The sequence below is a fragment of the Melospiza melodia genome, chromosome 2, assembly GCF_035770615.1.
Source record: "Melospiza melodia melodia isolate bMelMel2 chromosome 2, bMelMel2.pri, whole genome shotgun sequence".
In the NCBI taxonomy this organism is placed as follows: Eukaryota; Metazoa; Chordata; class Aves; order Passeriformes; family Passerellidae; genus Melospiza; species Melospiza melodia.
The window spans coordinates 123,429,578-123,442,009 of NC_086195.1; the positions used below are offsets into that span (position 1 = coordinate 123,429,578).

Genomic DNA, 12,432 nt, shown 5'->3' on the forward strand with positions numbered 1-12,432 from the left:
TCCAACCCCTCTGAAAAGTAATTTCTAAGACCAAATCAGCTCACCAGTCTCATTTTCACAAGGACATTCATGGCATGCTCCTCACACACTGGCTCCTAAACAAGAGTCAACAGCATCCCAGGGTCAGCTCCTCTCTTTGTCCCACATGGAATACTCAACTCTTGCACCAGCACAGTGTAACAATTAATTAGCACATGTTCTCTGTAATAATTATAACAATGTGGCACATTTCCCTTGAATTTAACGTAGTGATATTTATCTTTACTCATATTCATATCTTACCTTCAAACATGCTTTCTCTGCCTGGTTATTTTTCACTGAGTTCAATTGCAAATAGATAAAACCTGTTTGCTTTTCTCTCCCAAGGAGGAGTATGTGTATTTCCAGATTCTATTTGCATCCACCAGGAAAAGTCACACACAACAACTGAAGCTCAGTTGGGCTTTTTTTTGCTGTGTTCCTGGTTGGTTGAGGATAGGGGGTGTAGTATGGGGGGTGTTAAAGTAAAGCTGCTTTTCCTCCCTTTCTCAGTATAGCAGCTGACAGATTTTTCAGTCCCAGTAAAAAGAAAGGGCTCTCACCTGAATCTCAGTTTATGTAGCCCACAAGAGAGTGAAGAAATTGATAGAGGACAAACCAGGCAAATAAGGTATAGTATCAGGGAGAAACATCCATCAATTTTGCAGGTAGTAGACAAGCATAATCCATATGTGAGCTCAAATGCAAATTCATGGGCAACAAAAAGCCTATATGTTGAACATATCTACAGCTCAAACATAAAGAATCACCTTCTTTCTGAATAACTTATTTCTGAACATCTGACCTTAAGAACCAGCCTCAGTTAAGCACTGGCAAACACCAAGATTTGGAAGGAAGCTAGGGGTGTTGCACTACTTTGAAAGCTCTGTTTTGAACCAGCTGTCATTACGAATGTCTGCTGGTACCCCGCCTTAGCACACAGCCTGTCACGGGTGAGCATAATGAGACTGAGCCAATGGAGTATACTGAGCTATGTCTTCTTGCATGTCCTTGTAGCTCAAATTATCCCTTCACACAGCCATAACAGGTAAGCTCTGAATCTACTTATGCCACATTCTAATTGGTTTCATTTAATTTGTGTATATGTCTCTCTGTGTTTGTATATACATATATGCATATTTATATGCACATATGTATATTTGGACATCATTATTAAAAGTAAATATGCATACTTTCACAGATTATTTCTATGCTTGTAAGAGATTCTTAGAGTAATTTGCTTTATTATACAATAAAACCATGGAAATTAATTGCCTTCTTTAGAATAAATAAGAAACACAGGACTCATTGTACCATATATGTTTAATAGTTTGGACATCTCAGTGCCCACATAAAACAAGGAAACATACACTGCAATAGGCAGGATAATTATTTCAGCGAGGAACATCCATCCCACACTCATAGAAATATGAGATTCAGCATCACGAGATTCTAGAATTATGTCATCAGCTGCACGAGTTTCACAGCTTATCTTTATGATTTTATCTTACAGAAGTAAACTCCAACAAAAATGTACAACACTGCCAAATTTAACAGCACATTCATGTTAATACTAGCTGTAAAGATTTCAAAAAGGTGAATAACATCAGCATTTCTCTACGTCTGTGTGCACTTACGTATATATTCACATGTATACACAGACATGCACATATAAATGCACACATACATGACTGTGCTATGTATATAACCTGTCTTTAAAGATGCCATTATTTTACAAGGTTAATTCCAAGTACGTTAAACTTGAAAACAACGTTCTATACAGTTTACCCATTTAAAGAGGTCCCTGCTGGTGCACAGAAGATCGAGCTAGCTGAGTTCATTAAGCATCATCGGATGAGGCTGCAGGTAGCCAAAACATTCCTTAATGGAAATTTAAAGAGAGCAGATTAAAATTATATTCCTCCCATCCAACAGAACACAAAGGTAAAGACAGTCAATTACAACCAAGATCTCATCTAGCACAAAAGGAGTATTGTAGTTTGTAGATCAGAACTTATTGCCTGAAGTGAACAGCTAGGCTTGTCTCTGTGTATATAATCACTTTCTACAATGTACTCTTCTAGCATTCAAATGTAGTTATGGAAGATGATGTTTTCCATAATGTTAATCTGTTATGTTCATGACCAAGAGTTAGATAATCTCAACAGCATCAAAGATGTTTTATCTGTGCTATTCTGTCTGTTTACTCTATGAGAAATAAATAAAAAAATGCCATGTACTTTATTTTTTTAACTCCTAGGTTAACTGTTTTAGTAGTGTTTTGTGGGTCAATAAAGTGGCACCAAGGAAGTGGTTCAAGCAGGATACCTGTGTGTCTGTTCAGAATGCTTGCAGCTTTCCCCTGGACACGGTGACAAGACACTAAGGGGGCTCAGCTCTATACCAGATCTGTTGTTAGATCAGAGAAATGCACCACGTCTTTAAAATCTCATAACTAAAAAAGATACTGCCAGGCAGTTGTGTGATGAGAGGAAATGAAGAATAACAAGAGGGGTGAAAGGACTGCTACATTAGGAAAGATTAGGTGAGCTAAATATCTATGAGTTTCCTTAATGCTATCTAAAGACAACATCACACTAGTTAAAAGAGATCAAAGGGACATAAATAGAAGAAACATGATGACGTTAACAATGGGAAAAAACTCCTGACAACAGGATGCTCTAGGCAACACAACCTCTCCCTTGAGATATGGCATCACTTAGGAAATTTAATCTAGGCACAAAAAACCACAAAAATATGCCATAAGAAACAACTTCATAGTGTCAAGAAGATGTACTGGATGACCCAAAAGATACATTGCTAATTGTTGTGCACCTGTTATCTGTAATTTTCCTTGCTTGTATGGCCAACTCATCATTACTTGTCTGTATTTGGTTTCTCTGGGTCCCATCCAACTCATGCTGCAGTCAACAGAAGTTTCCGACAGGAGCAATAGGACCTCGATGCCTGTTCCCAGTCTTTGCTGTTCTAAAAAGAAGAGGGGAAAAAAGCCCACACAACTTTGCAAGAACTTAATGCATCCGGTGTATGAACCCATATGCAACTGAACCCTTAAATTTTTTTGTATATTTAAACCTGTGTTTATCCTTAGAGATATCTGAGGAACTGTGCATTTGCTTTCACTTGGTGCAGCTAAAATTTTTGCTGGGGAGGAAACTTACAGTTCATCTAAAAATACCTTCTAATGAAAAACTGCTTTGGTCATGGAAGAGTGAAGAAAATTCTCTACACCAAATTAAAAGTAAATTCTATACATTACACAGAAATGGCAGAGACCTTTCTATCACTAAAGCAGTAATGCAACTGATTAAAAAAAACTAACCATGAATTCTGAACTCAAGACCATAGTTTTCAAATATTTTTACCCGATGTCTTATATATATAATCAAATTGTACTTAAAATCCACTTGCTTGCAGGTAGAGAATCACTAGTTTGTGGCAGCTCAGTGTTGGCCCCTTGAGAGACACAAATTTCTGTGTGAGGCTGAATGTCCAGGGGTCAGAGCTGTGTTGGTGCTGTCCATATATCTAGCAGCTGGTATTGTTAATCTTTAGAACAACGTTTCTGAAAATACTAAACAGACACTTTGGTAGCCAGTATTGAGCCTGTGGCTATACCGCTTCAGGCTGTGATCTTGTCAGGTTTTACAAGATAAGTAGGGTCAGGCAGGGTCACCACTTGGATTGGAAATCCTAAGGAAAGGCGGGAGCTGCCGGAAGTGTCTCAGGTGATAGAATAGCTGTAACCATTTTCCCTGAGCCTTTTCTAATATCCCAATGAAGGCATAATGCCAAGCCATGACACAAGAGCAAGATCCTCACCCTCTGCAGCCATCAAGTGCATCATTTGCAAAGGGATCTTTCCCTGGCCTGGCATGGAAGTCTGAGGTGCAGTATGTGGGAGATGGCAAAATTCAGGTGCTGCATGTGCACTTGGTCCTGGATAAACAGCATGTAAATGTTGGGCTCCAGCATGTTTCATCAGGAAGGAGGTAGAGGTGAATGCCCTTTCTGACATTTTGGGAATGCTGGTAGCTCCAAATTAGGTTTTGTCCCTGTCTATAAAGCAAAAGACAAGCCTATTGAGTGAAGATCCTATACACTAGCTTTCAGCCTCACACACTTCTACAGAAAGTATAGAAATACATATAGATAATGAAATCCTTGCCCAATGGTCTACATTGCCAAGAATTTTAAATTGTAAGTTAACCAATTTCTCCTCTAAAGTTCAAACAATAAATAAAATTCTATGTGAAAAATGGAGCCTTTTATTCCTTTGTTAAAATCTGATCAGAGTAAACTACAGATGTTAAAAGGCATTGTAGTTCAAAGAATTAAAAGAATCTTACAGGGTTTGTACAAAGAAAAGAGTTTTAGAGAATAATATGGAAAATATTATAATGCTATTATATAAATCAGTGGCACATCCTCACTTTGAATACTGTCTTCAAATTTGGTCACCTCATCCCTGAAAAAAGAAAGTAGAAATAGAACAAGTCCAGAGAATGGTAATAAAAATGATAAAAGTCAAAAGGATGGGAAATTTCTTGAGAAAAGAGAAAGAACATAGGCATCACCTTGTCTCTCAGGAAAAATATATTCTCATGGGACATTCATAGATATGGCACTTAGGGACATGGTTTAGTGGTGACCTTGGCAGTGGTAGGTTAATGTTTGGACTTGATCTTAGAGGTCTATGATCCAAATCATACTGAACTGAACAAAGCCTCTCCATATACTTAGAACACATGCTGTTGTCTCAGACAATCTAGAAAATGTCCTTGGACCCCAGCAGTTCTGGAAAGCCCTGGGACCTTTCATGAACCAGATATTGTAGGTATTTTCCTCAGTGCACTCTGTTGTTTTAAAGAACTTTCAGCCACTGGAGGCCAATCTGACTCATGAACAGTGGACAGGACACAGAGCTACATATAAGAAACACTTTTCCTTTGTTAAATCATAGGATCATAGAATGGTTAGGGTTGAAAGGGACCTTAAAGATCATCTAATTCTGATCCCACCACCATAAGCAGGGATACCTTCCATTAGAGCAGGTTACTCAGAGTCCCTTATAACCTAGCCTTGAACATTTCCAAGGGTGAGGCGTCCCACTTCTCTGGACAACATGTTCCAGTGCCTTACTTAGAAACTCTTATAGTAAAGAGTTTCATCGTAATATCTAATCTAAATCTATTCTACTTCCTCTTATGGCCATTGTCCCTTGTCCTGTCACCCTCATGCACTTGTAAAAAGTCCTTTCCAAGGAACTGGACTACACTCCTAACTCATTTTTTGGGTCTAACTTTTAGAAACTTCTCTTTTCCCTACCTTTCTCTTCTGAAAGGCATAGGTGGTTGAGAGATAACAATCCATTGACTTGACTGGCAACTTTTTCAGTTTAATCACTCATCTTCCTTGAAAATGTGCCATGTGTCTATTAAAACAGTCTCAATCCCAAAGGACTTGCACAGTCTCCCTCACTTTGTGTGAGGGGATCCCCAGGCTTCGTCAGAGTTCTACTTAAGCATGACTATAATATAAATAACATTTTGTCCTCAGGATCTTTGTACTTAATTAGCAGCAGAGGAAAAAGTCTTTCCTATCCTGCAACGTGATACAAAAAGGTATTGAATTTTAAATGGATGAAAGGAATTGCTTTTCCAAACAATGTACAGCTAATTAATGGAACTTGCTATCATATGGTTAGTACTGAGAGAAACAGCATCATATTTGTAAACAAGAAGTCAATCTTAGGCATAAAAGCAAAACTTCACACAAAGCTCAGGTTGGGTTAAATTCAGTTGAAAGCAGAAGATCAGATTAGATAATAATAATGGTTGCTTGTAGCCTTAAAAAAATCTGTGTTTTACTAGCTGCTACTGTACAGTGATGCCCAATCATCCCAGTGGTTCGTGGTACGTGCCAATCAATAGGCAGTTTACCTTCACACATGGTAAACCATCACAATGGGCCTTCAGAGGGTCAGGAAAGTCCAGGAGGCTTTTCAAACTGGTGACTGTCTCATCTCTTTCTAGAATGGGACAAATTCTTTCTCCTCCAGCCCTGTACGGGAACCTTGGAGGCATCAGTCATACTCATGCTAGCATGGTGGGTCTTCAGTTCTGTCTGCAGGTCTGCAGGATGACCAAGTCCAACAAGGTAAAAAGGGCAAAAAAGGTTTGGAGGAAGGTGAGGAAATCAAAAGGTCAATCTCTTGACTGGTGTGACAGCACACACTGGAGTCCTAGTGCCCCATTACCCACATCTGCGTCCCTTCTATCCCATCCAAACCCAGAACCACCCACAGGAACCTGAGGAAGCAGAAGGTCCATCCTCAGGTGCCCATGGTTGAGTTGTTAACTGAACCTTGGAACGGGACAACATTCCCCGTGGACAAGCGTGTTCTATGGTGTTTCTGGCACTCTTTTCTACTTGAGATATCCTAAGGTGGGAGCAGAACCAGGAGATCTCATTTGTCCTTATTGCCTTATCTCATATTACCTTACTGTGGTGGGGCATGATAGATACCTGATTCATCTCTGAACTGTTAAGAATATGTTCATGCTGACAAGGTACCAAGAGAATAGAGGCACTTTTTGACATGATTGCACTTACCTACAACTTCAGTCGTCTCATGGGCCCCCCCAAGAAATCAGGGAGGATGTCTTCTAGTGAATAGCTGTGCTGGGGTCATTTCAGTTAAGGGAAGTTGTTTCAGTCTTGTGGGTTCAAAAAGTTATCTCCTGGGGGAAAAAGAAAACAAAAAAAATTAAAAGGGGCAAATCAGCTCCTTACACTGGCGGTTTTATACCATCAAGGTGTACTTTTACATAAAGTCAAAGAATACACATAAAGTAAGCACAAAATGCTCATGCAGTTGCTCTTCCAGGATGTTTGTAATGGCAAGCTAGATTGTAAATTATTTCTTTGGAGGCCAGAAAGCACAGTGGAAATAATGTATATTATTCATAAAAATGATTGTCCTGTTCACTTGTATACCTCTGCAATTTATTCTGTAACAGCTTTTTACTTCAAAGAAATCACTAGCTAATGACATCTCAAACTTAAAAAAATCCACTTATTCACAACCCTGCCCCTGAGGGAATTCCTGCATGTTATCAGAAATTTTTCCAAAGATCATTAACAGATATTACAAACCAATTGAAACTGAGTATTTTCTTTGCAAATTACTTTTAACTTTAGAGCTATTGAAAAAAGACATTGAGTGATTTAATTTACTTAATCTGTCTACAGATTGCAGCTATGTGCATATCCTGTGATTGCATTTCCAACAAAAAGCATATATAACTATCCTTAATAGGGATATTTTTCTAAATTATCGTACAAGATCAGTAAGATCTCTGCAGATATTAATGTTTACTTTTTCATTTAGAAAATTGCACTCAAAAAAGAAATGGGCATCTTTATTCTGTTGTTATTTTAGAAGTAATAGCACACTATAATACTTATTTTACCTGCTATTTTAATTAAAACTCCAATAATCATCATATCCTTTGAGGTTATGTTCTACTGATTTTTCTGAAAAATCACTGTATTTTCATTAGGCTATGAAGACAATGTTTTAGAAACACCTTACACAGCAATGAGTATACCAAAAGAGATCCTCTATCTTGCATCAATCCAAAACACCAAGCTAATTCAGCAGTGGATGGCTGGAGATTGTATTCTGTACCTCATTGCCTTAAACTCCTCCCAGACAACCTTACATGTGTCAGCACCACTTTTGCAGGAAGTATGAAAAATCTCTCCCCCCATGAATATTTAGCATGCAGCTTCCTACCTAAGGGTCCTGCTCTCTCTGCAGATAAGAGATAAGGGCTTGAAGCCCCTGAAGACTGGGTGGAGTTTGAAGTTAATGTCTTTGAATGACAGTGAACACAGCTGCTGTACTTTGTGTACTGCTCAGTCCTGATCATGTGTTACATGTGCTTTACCACGAACTCTTGGAAGACATATGGGTGAAGCAGTGGATGGTTTGAGGAGATGAATCAGGATTAACTGCTGGGAAGTTCAACTTAGCTGAGCTGGTGACTGTCAAAGAGATATGAGCAGAAAAAAGCTTTTAGATGTCTTAAGAACTTTTGTATCAAAAATGCAGGTGATGAAAAATGCAAAGGATGAGTAGATTGGGAACCTGGACTTGGACATCTATGTCCCACACAAGTCTCAGTTATCCCCTTTCATGGCCTTGGGCCCAAAGATAACTATTCAGAGAAGGATGCAGATTTTTCACAGCAAATAGATGCATAAACATCTTTTATTATCTTGCTTTGAGTGGTGAGAGAAATGGCAGAAAGGGTAACAGAGAATTTGCAGGTGGTAGTGCCTTCCTTGGATAGTCTGCATTTTCCTATCAGCTAGGTCAGAGGTCTGCAACCAGTCTAAAAACTTCTCCAGTCCCAGTACTATTGAACTCACTCTCTTGCTGTTTTCCTTTCCAGGGTTATGACAGAAAGATATCACAATTAAAATAATTTTTTTTACAGTGCATCAAAATACACGGGGTCAGTTAAGCTAATTTCCAAACTCTGTCAAGAGCTGAAAAAATTACTCCCTGAGCTACCTGATGTCCAGTTTTGTCCTGTAAATATTAAGAAACCATAAATCTTTACAAAGGTCCCATGCCATTAGCTGTTCCTGCCACCATCCTGTGAAGGTAGGTAGGCATGGGAAAGAGGAACTGGCTTCTACTGAGCAATATCTGGGCTGGTTACTGGCCTGGTGTTAACCCACACAGCACTCAGATATCTGCAAAGGGAGGATGCCTTTTTCCCTGAAAAATGCCCTTTTCCCCTGATAAAATTGCAGCCTCTCATTCCTGCTCTTCATTCACCCCCATGAACTGCTCAAGACACTTTTCTAGTCATGGTCCAAACCTCTAGTTTACAGCTATAATAGCACTGAGACTGTCAGTAGTTTCCCACACCCTTCTGCACACACTTGCAACTGGCATTACAGTGTCAGATCAGATGGCACACATGGAAAGCCAGAGCCTCAACACATTTGCTAGTGGCTTTTGCTTCTCAAGCAGTGCAATGTCTTGTGCATATCCAGCTTCAGGGACCAGGCAGTTCAGCACTCTATCCTCTCTGTCTTCCCTGCCTGCCGTCCTCCTCCCAGGAGTCCTGTGTTGTTTGTGCTTTACTACAACCACACGCCTGGTGCTCTGGTCTCTGTCTGCAGCTCCTTCTACTTGGAGACTGGTGACAGAGGCCACCAGCGTGCCTCTGTCAGGGGTGACCTGGCCTTTCCACCTGCCAGCATCGGGCGCTGTGCCATCAGCTGCCAAACTGGCACAGCTCCACCGGCTGCAGCAGCTGAGCGCTTCTCTTGTCACTCAACCCAGGACATCTCCACGGAGTCTGATAACACATCTGCTAATTAATGCCAGTTGTGATCATTGGTCAGATCCTCAACTGGGTTAAATTGAAACGCGTCCATTTAAGCCTGTGACAATTAGCAGCAGCTTAGCGCTGACCCGATGGTTTTCTCTATGACGTGAATATGTGTCTTGTTCTAAGTGAGTAAAACCCACCAACAAATTGCATAAAAACTGCCAAATGATCAGAAAATGAAATGAGTGTTAGTAACTCCAAGCCAAGACCAAACTACAATGGTGGCAAAGTGATAGCCCCAGCTATGTTAACAACTTTCTAGCCATCCAAGTTCCTTATAATAAAAATAATTAATAATAAGAGATATGCTTCTGGACACATTCACCTTTCTGTAAAGTAAGCATAATGAGTCTGTGTTTTGAAAAACAGACTGTCAGAAAATTTAAGTGTGATTCTATTAACTTGTAAGCATAGTTTTTAACATTTTAACAATAGAATAGATAAAATCTATTGTTGAATTCAGTTTTAAAGATTTGTAAAGCCGCACTAGTAAGTGGAAAGGAACAGTTCAAGAATTTTCTTTGTATTTTGTTTCTGCCCTTTGTCAAAATTTTATTGCAGTCAATACTTCCACCCTGTTAGGTTGTATTACCAGTTCTCTCAACCATAACAAGCAGAGTTGTAGAAGGTATTAAATCTTAAACAGAGGTAAGTAAGGTACTCCTGGAAATAAAGCAAAAGTTTGATAGGTTGTGTCAAAAGGAACTGCAGTTATTATTATAATTTATTATTTGTTAAGCAGTGACAATGTGCTCAGTTCTGCTGATTAAGTTTTTCTGAGCAAGTTCTACTGATTATCTTCTGAGGACAACACACTGTACTACAAAGAAGATATGTGACAGCTATCAAGACTTTTGCTTTCAAGACTCACTTAGCAAAACAATTACATGCCAGTTATGCAGGTTTTATGGAAAAAAAGAGAGAAAATGCATAAACTGAGTAAATATCATGACTTTTGTGTTCACTAATTTTCCTACTCCAGATCTCTCACTTCAGCACTGTCTGACAATCTCAAAGTTACAGTGAGATTTGAGGAAGATCTAAAGCCTCATCCCTGTTTATATTCAGTTATAAGCATCATGTTATATTAGAGGCATGCACACAGGCTGTATTGTTAGAATCTGTCTTTGGATCTGGGACTCGCTCCCCAGCAAGGGCAGAGATGGCTGAATGGGGCCAGCCTGAGACAGACAAAAATCCAGACTGGAGACAGACAACGCCAGACTCACACATGCATTTCCTTCATGCCACAAAGCAGATCAGACTGAGCTAGCCTGTGCTCTACCCATAGGTGGTGATCTGACCTTACAAAGATATTTGGGGTGCAGGTGCCTCAAGGGAGCCTTCCTATCCTTGCTAGAGGGCTCTCAGGGCTGTTTCTCTAACAGACCTATTGTTAAGTTTCTCCAGCCTGAGCTATAGGCACGTTCTTGGGCATCTAGGAGTCAAGGATGTTTGGGTTTTGCTGATCTAGAGGCACTGCAGATATTCTATTCCTGTTAGCTCTGTGCCTGCTTTATATCTACTTTAGCATGTAAAGAAATCACAGTTTCTCCCTTCACCTTTACCCTCAGATCATTTATGTACAGTTTACCTCCAGTGTGGAAGATCCTCCAAAACAGGCATTTGATGGCAAAATAATGTCCATGCATCGGTGTATGCACAGCAAGGGACAGGGCAGAGGACTGCTCTAAGAATCTCTGGCCAAATTTGCATGTCAGGAGGGTGCCAAACAGATATTGTCCCTTGCCCCAGCCAGGCAACACCTAGGCTTTCAAACCACAGCACTGCCAGGGTTCCAGCTGTGCAGATGTTCTTAGAAGAAAAACTCCCTTTTGTCTGCTTCTATCCTTTAGCCTGCACACTTCCCTAAATCCTGCCAGCATGCTTTTTTTTTTTTTTTTTTTGTAACTGACAGAGAGAAGTGAGTTCTTATATAAATCTTTTGTGTGAAGATCAAACTGCGCACATGTAGAACTATTTTTTTTTTTAGGGAAAAATCTGCCCTAAAATAATCATTCCATGTTATCCTCACAGAGCGCCTGCACTGCCTTTTAAAACGCATCCAAGGCCACCCTCAAGAGCAGACTCAACGCTGTCAGCTGCAGCTGAAGCCTCTGTGTGTGCACGGAGGGCAGAGCGTGGGCAGCCCGGGGCAGGACTGGGGTCAGGGGCAATGCAGCTGGAAGGGACCGTAATCTGAGTTGCTCCTTGCAGACAAAGTCAGCCTTTGTACTGTTAGAAACTTGTGGGGCAACTCAGGAGCCAAGCTGGGTCATGTGAAAAAGGTGTTTCTTTACCTAGCCAGCTTGGACTCCTCAAACATCCAGCTGGCAGAGCCTGAGGTTTCAGTCAAATCTTGTAAGTTAACATTAGTTTACTAATAGACTGAGGAGCAAAGGATTTGGCCCTTCATAGCCTTTCATTCACAAACTCAGAAACTTTTGTAATGGAGAGGAAAATCAGTAAAAATGATCACCTGATAACAGTACTATTGGGAAATTCTTTCTAAAAAAAGAAAATACTACAGAAGATTGCCCCAAATGGCAGTACACCAGCAGTTTTAGAGTCAATTTCAGCGCTGTTTTGTGTTTCACTGTTTGCAATTTAATTACCAGCTAGAAAAATGATCGGGTATTAGGTATAGTGAAGCCCCCATGTGTGGTACCAAGCAGTAGCACAACTCACTGTAGCAGCTTACCTTTGGGAGGCCTCTCTCTCTCCCTTTTTCACTGTTCTCTTCATCCTGCTTCCTTCTTCTGCTCCCAATTTCCTTAAATACAATATAGTCAGAGTTTTGCACTCAGCTTTCATTTTCCCAGAAAGGACAGCCCTTAAAAAGCAGCACAAGTTATTTTACTCAAGACCATAAAAAGGGACTTGCACTCCAGTGCAGCCATCTAATAGACAGATGAACCAATTCCATTAATATAAAAACATTCTACCTGTGCCCTTCCCCCAGCAAAGCTTTTGCCAA

General features: G+C 40.1%; 1 long non-coding RNA gene across 16 annotated transcripts in view; it reads right to left on the bottom strand.

The window, feature by feature from the left end:
- Positions 1-1,323: 1,323 nt before the first annotated feature.
- LOC134414769 (uncharacterized) overlaps positions 1,324-12,432 on the bottom strand; it is a 39,492-nt gene continuing 28,383 nt past the window's right edge. For 9 of the 16 annotated variants that reach the window (XR_010026829.1, XR_010026834.1, XR_010026828.1 and 6 more), the window contains 3 exons: positions 12,157-12,228; positions 6,655-6,782; positions 1,324-3,006 (listed from right to left, as the gene is read on the bottom strand). This is a non-coding gene — a long non-coding RNA (uncharacterized LOC134414769). Of the gene's footprint in view, positions 4,508-6,654; positions 6,783-12,156; positions 12,289-12,432 lie in introns of all 16 variants that reach the window. The other 7 variants (XR_010026839.1, XR_010026836.1, XR_010026831.1 and 4 more) reach the window with 5 other exon arrangements.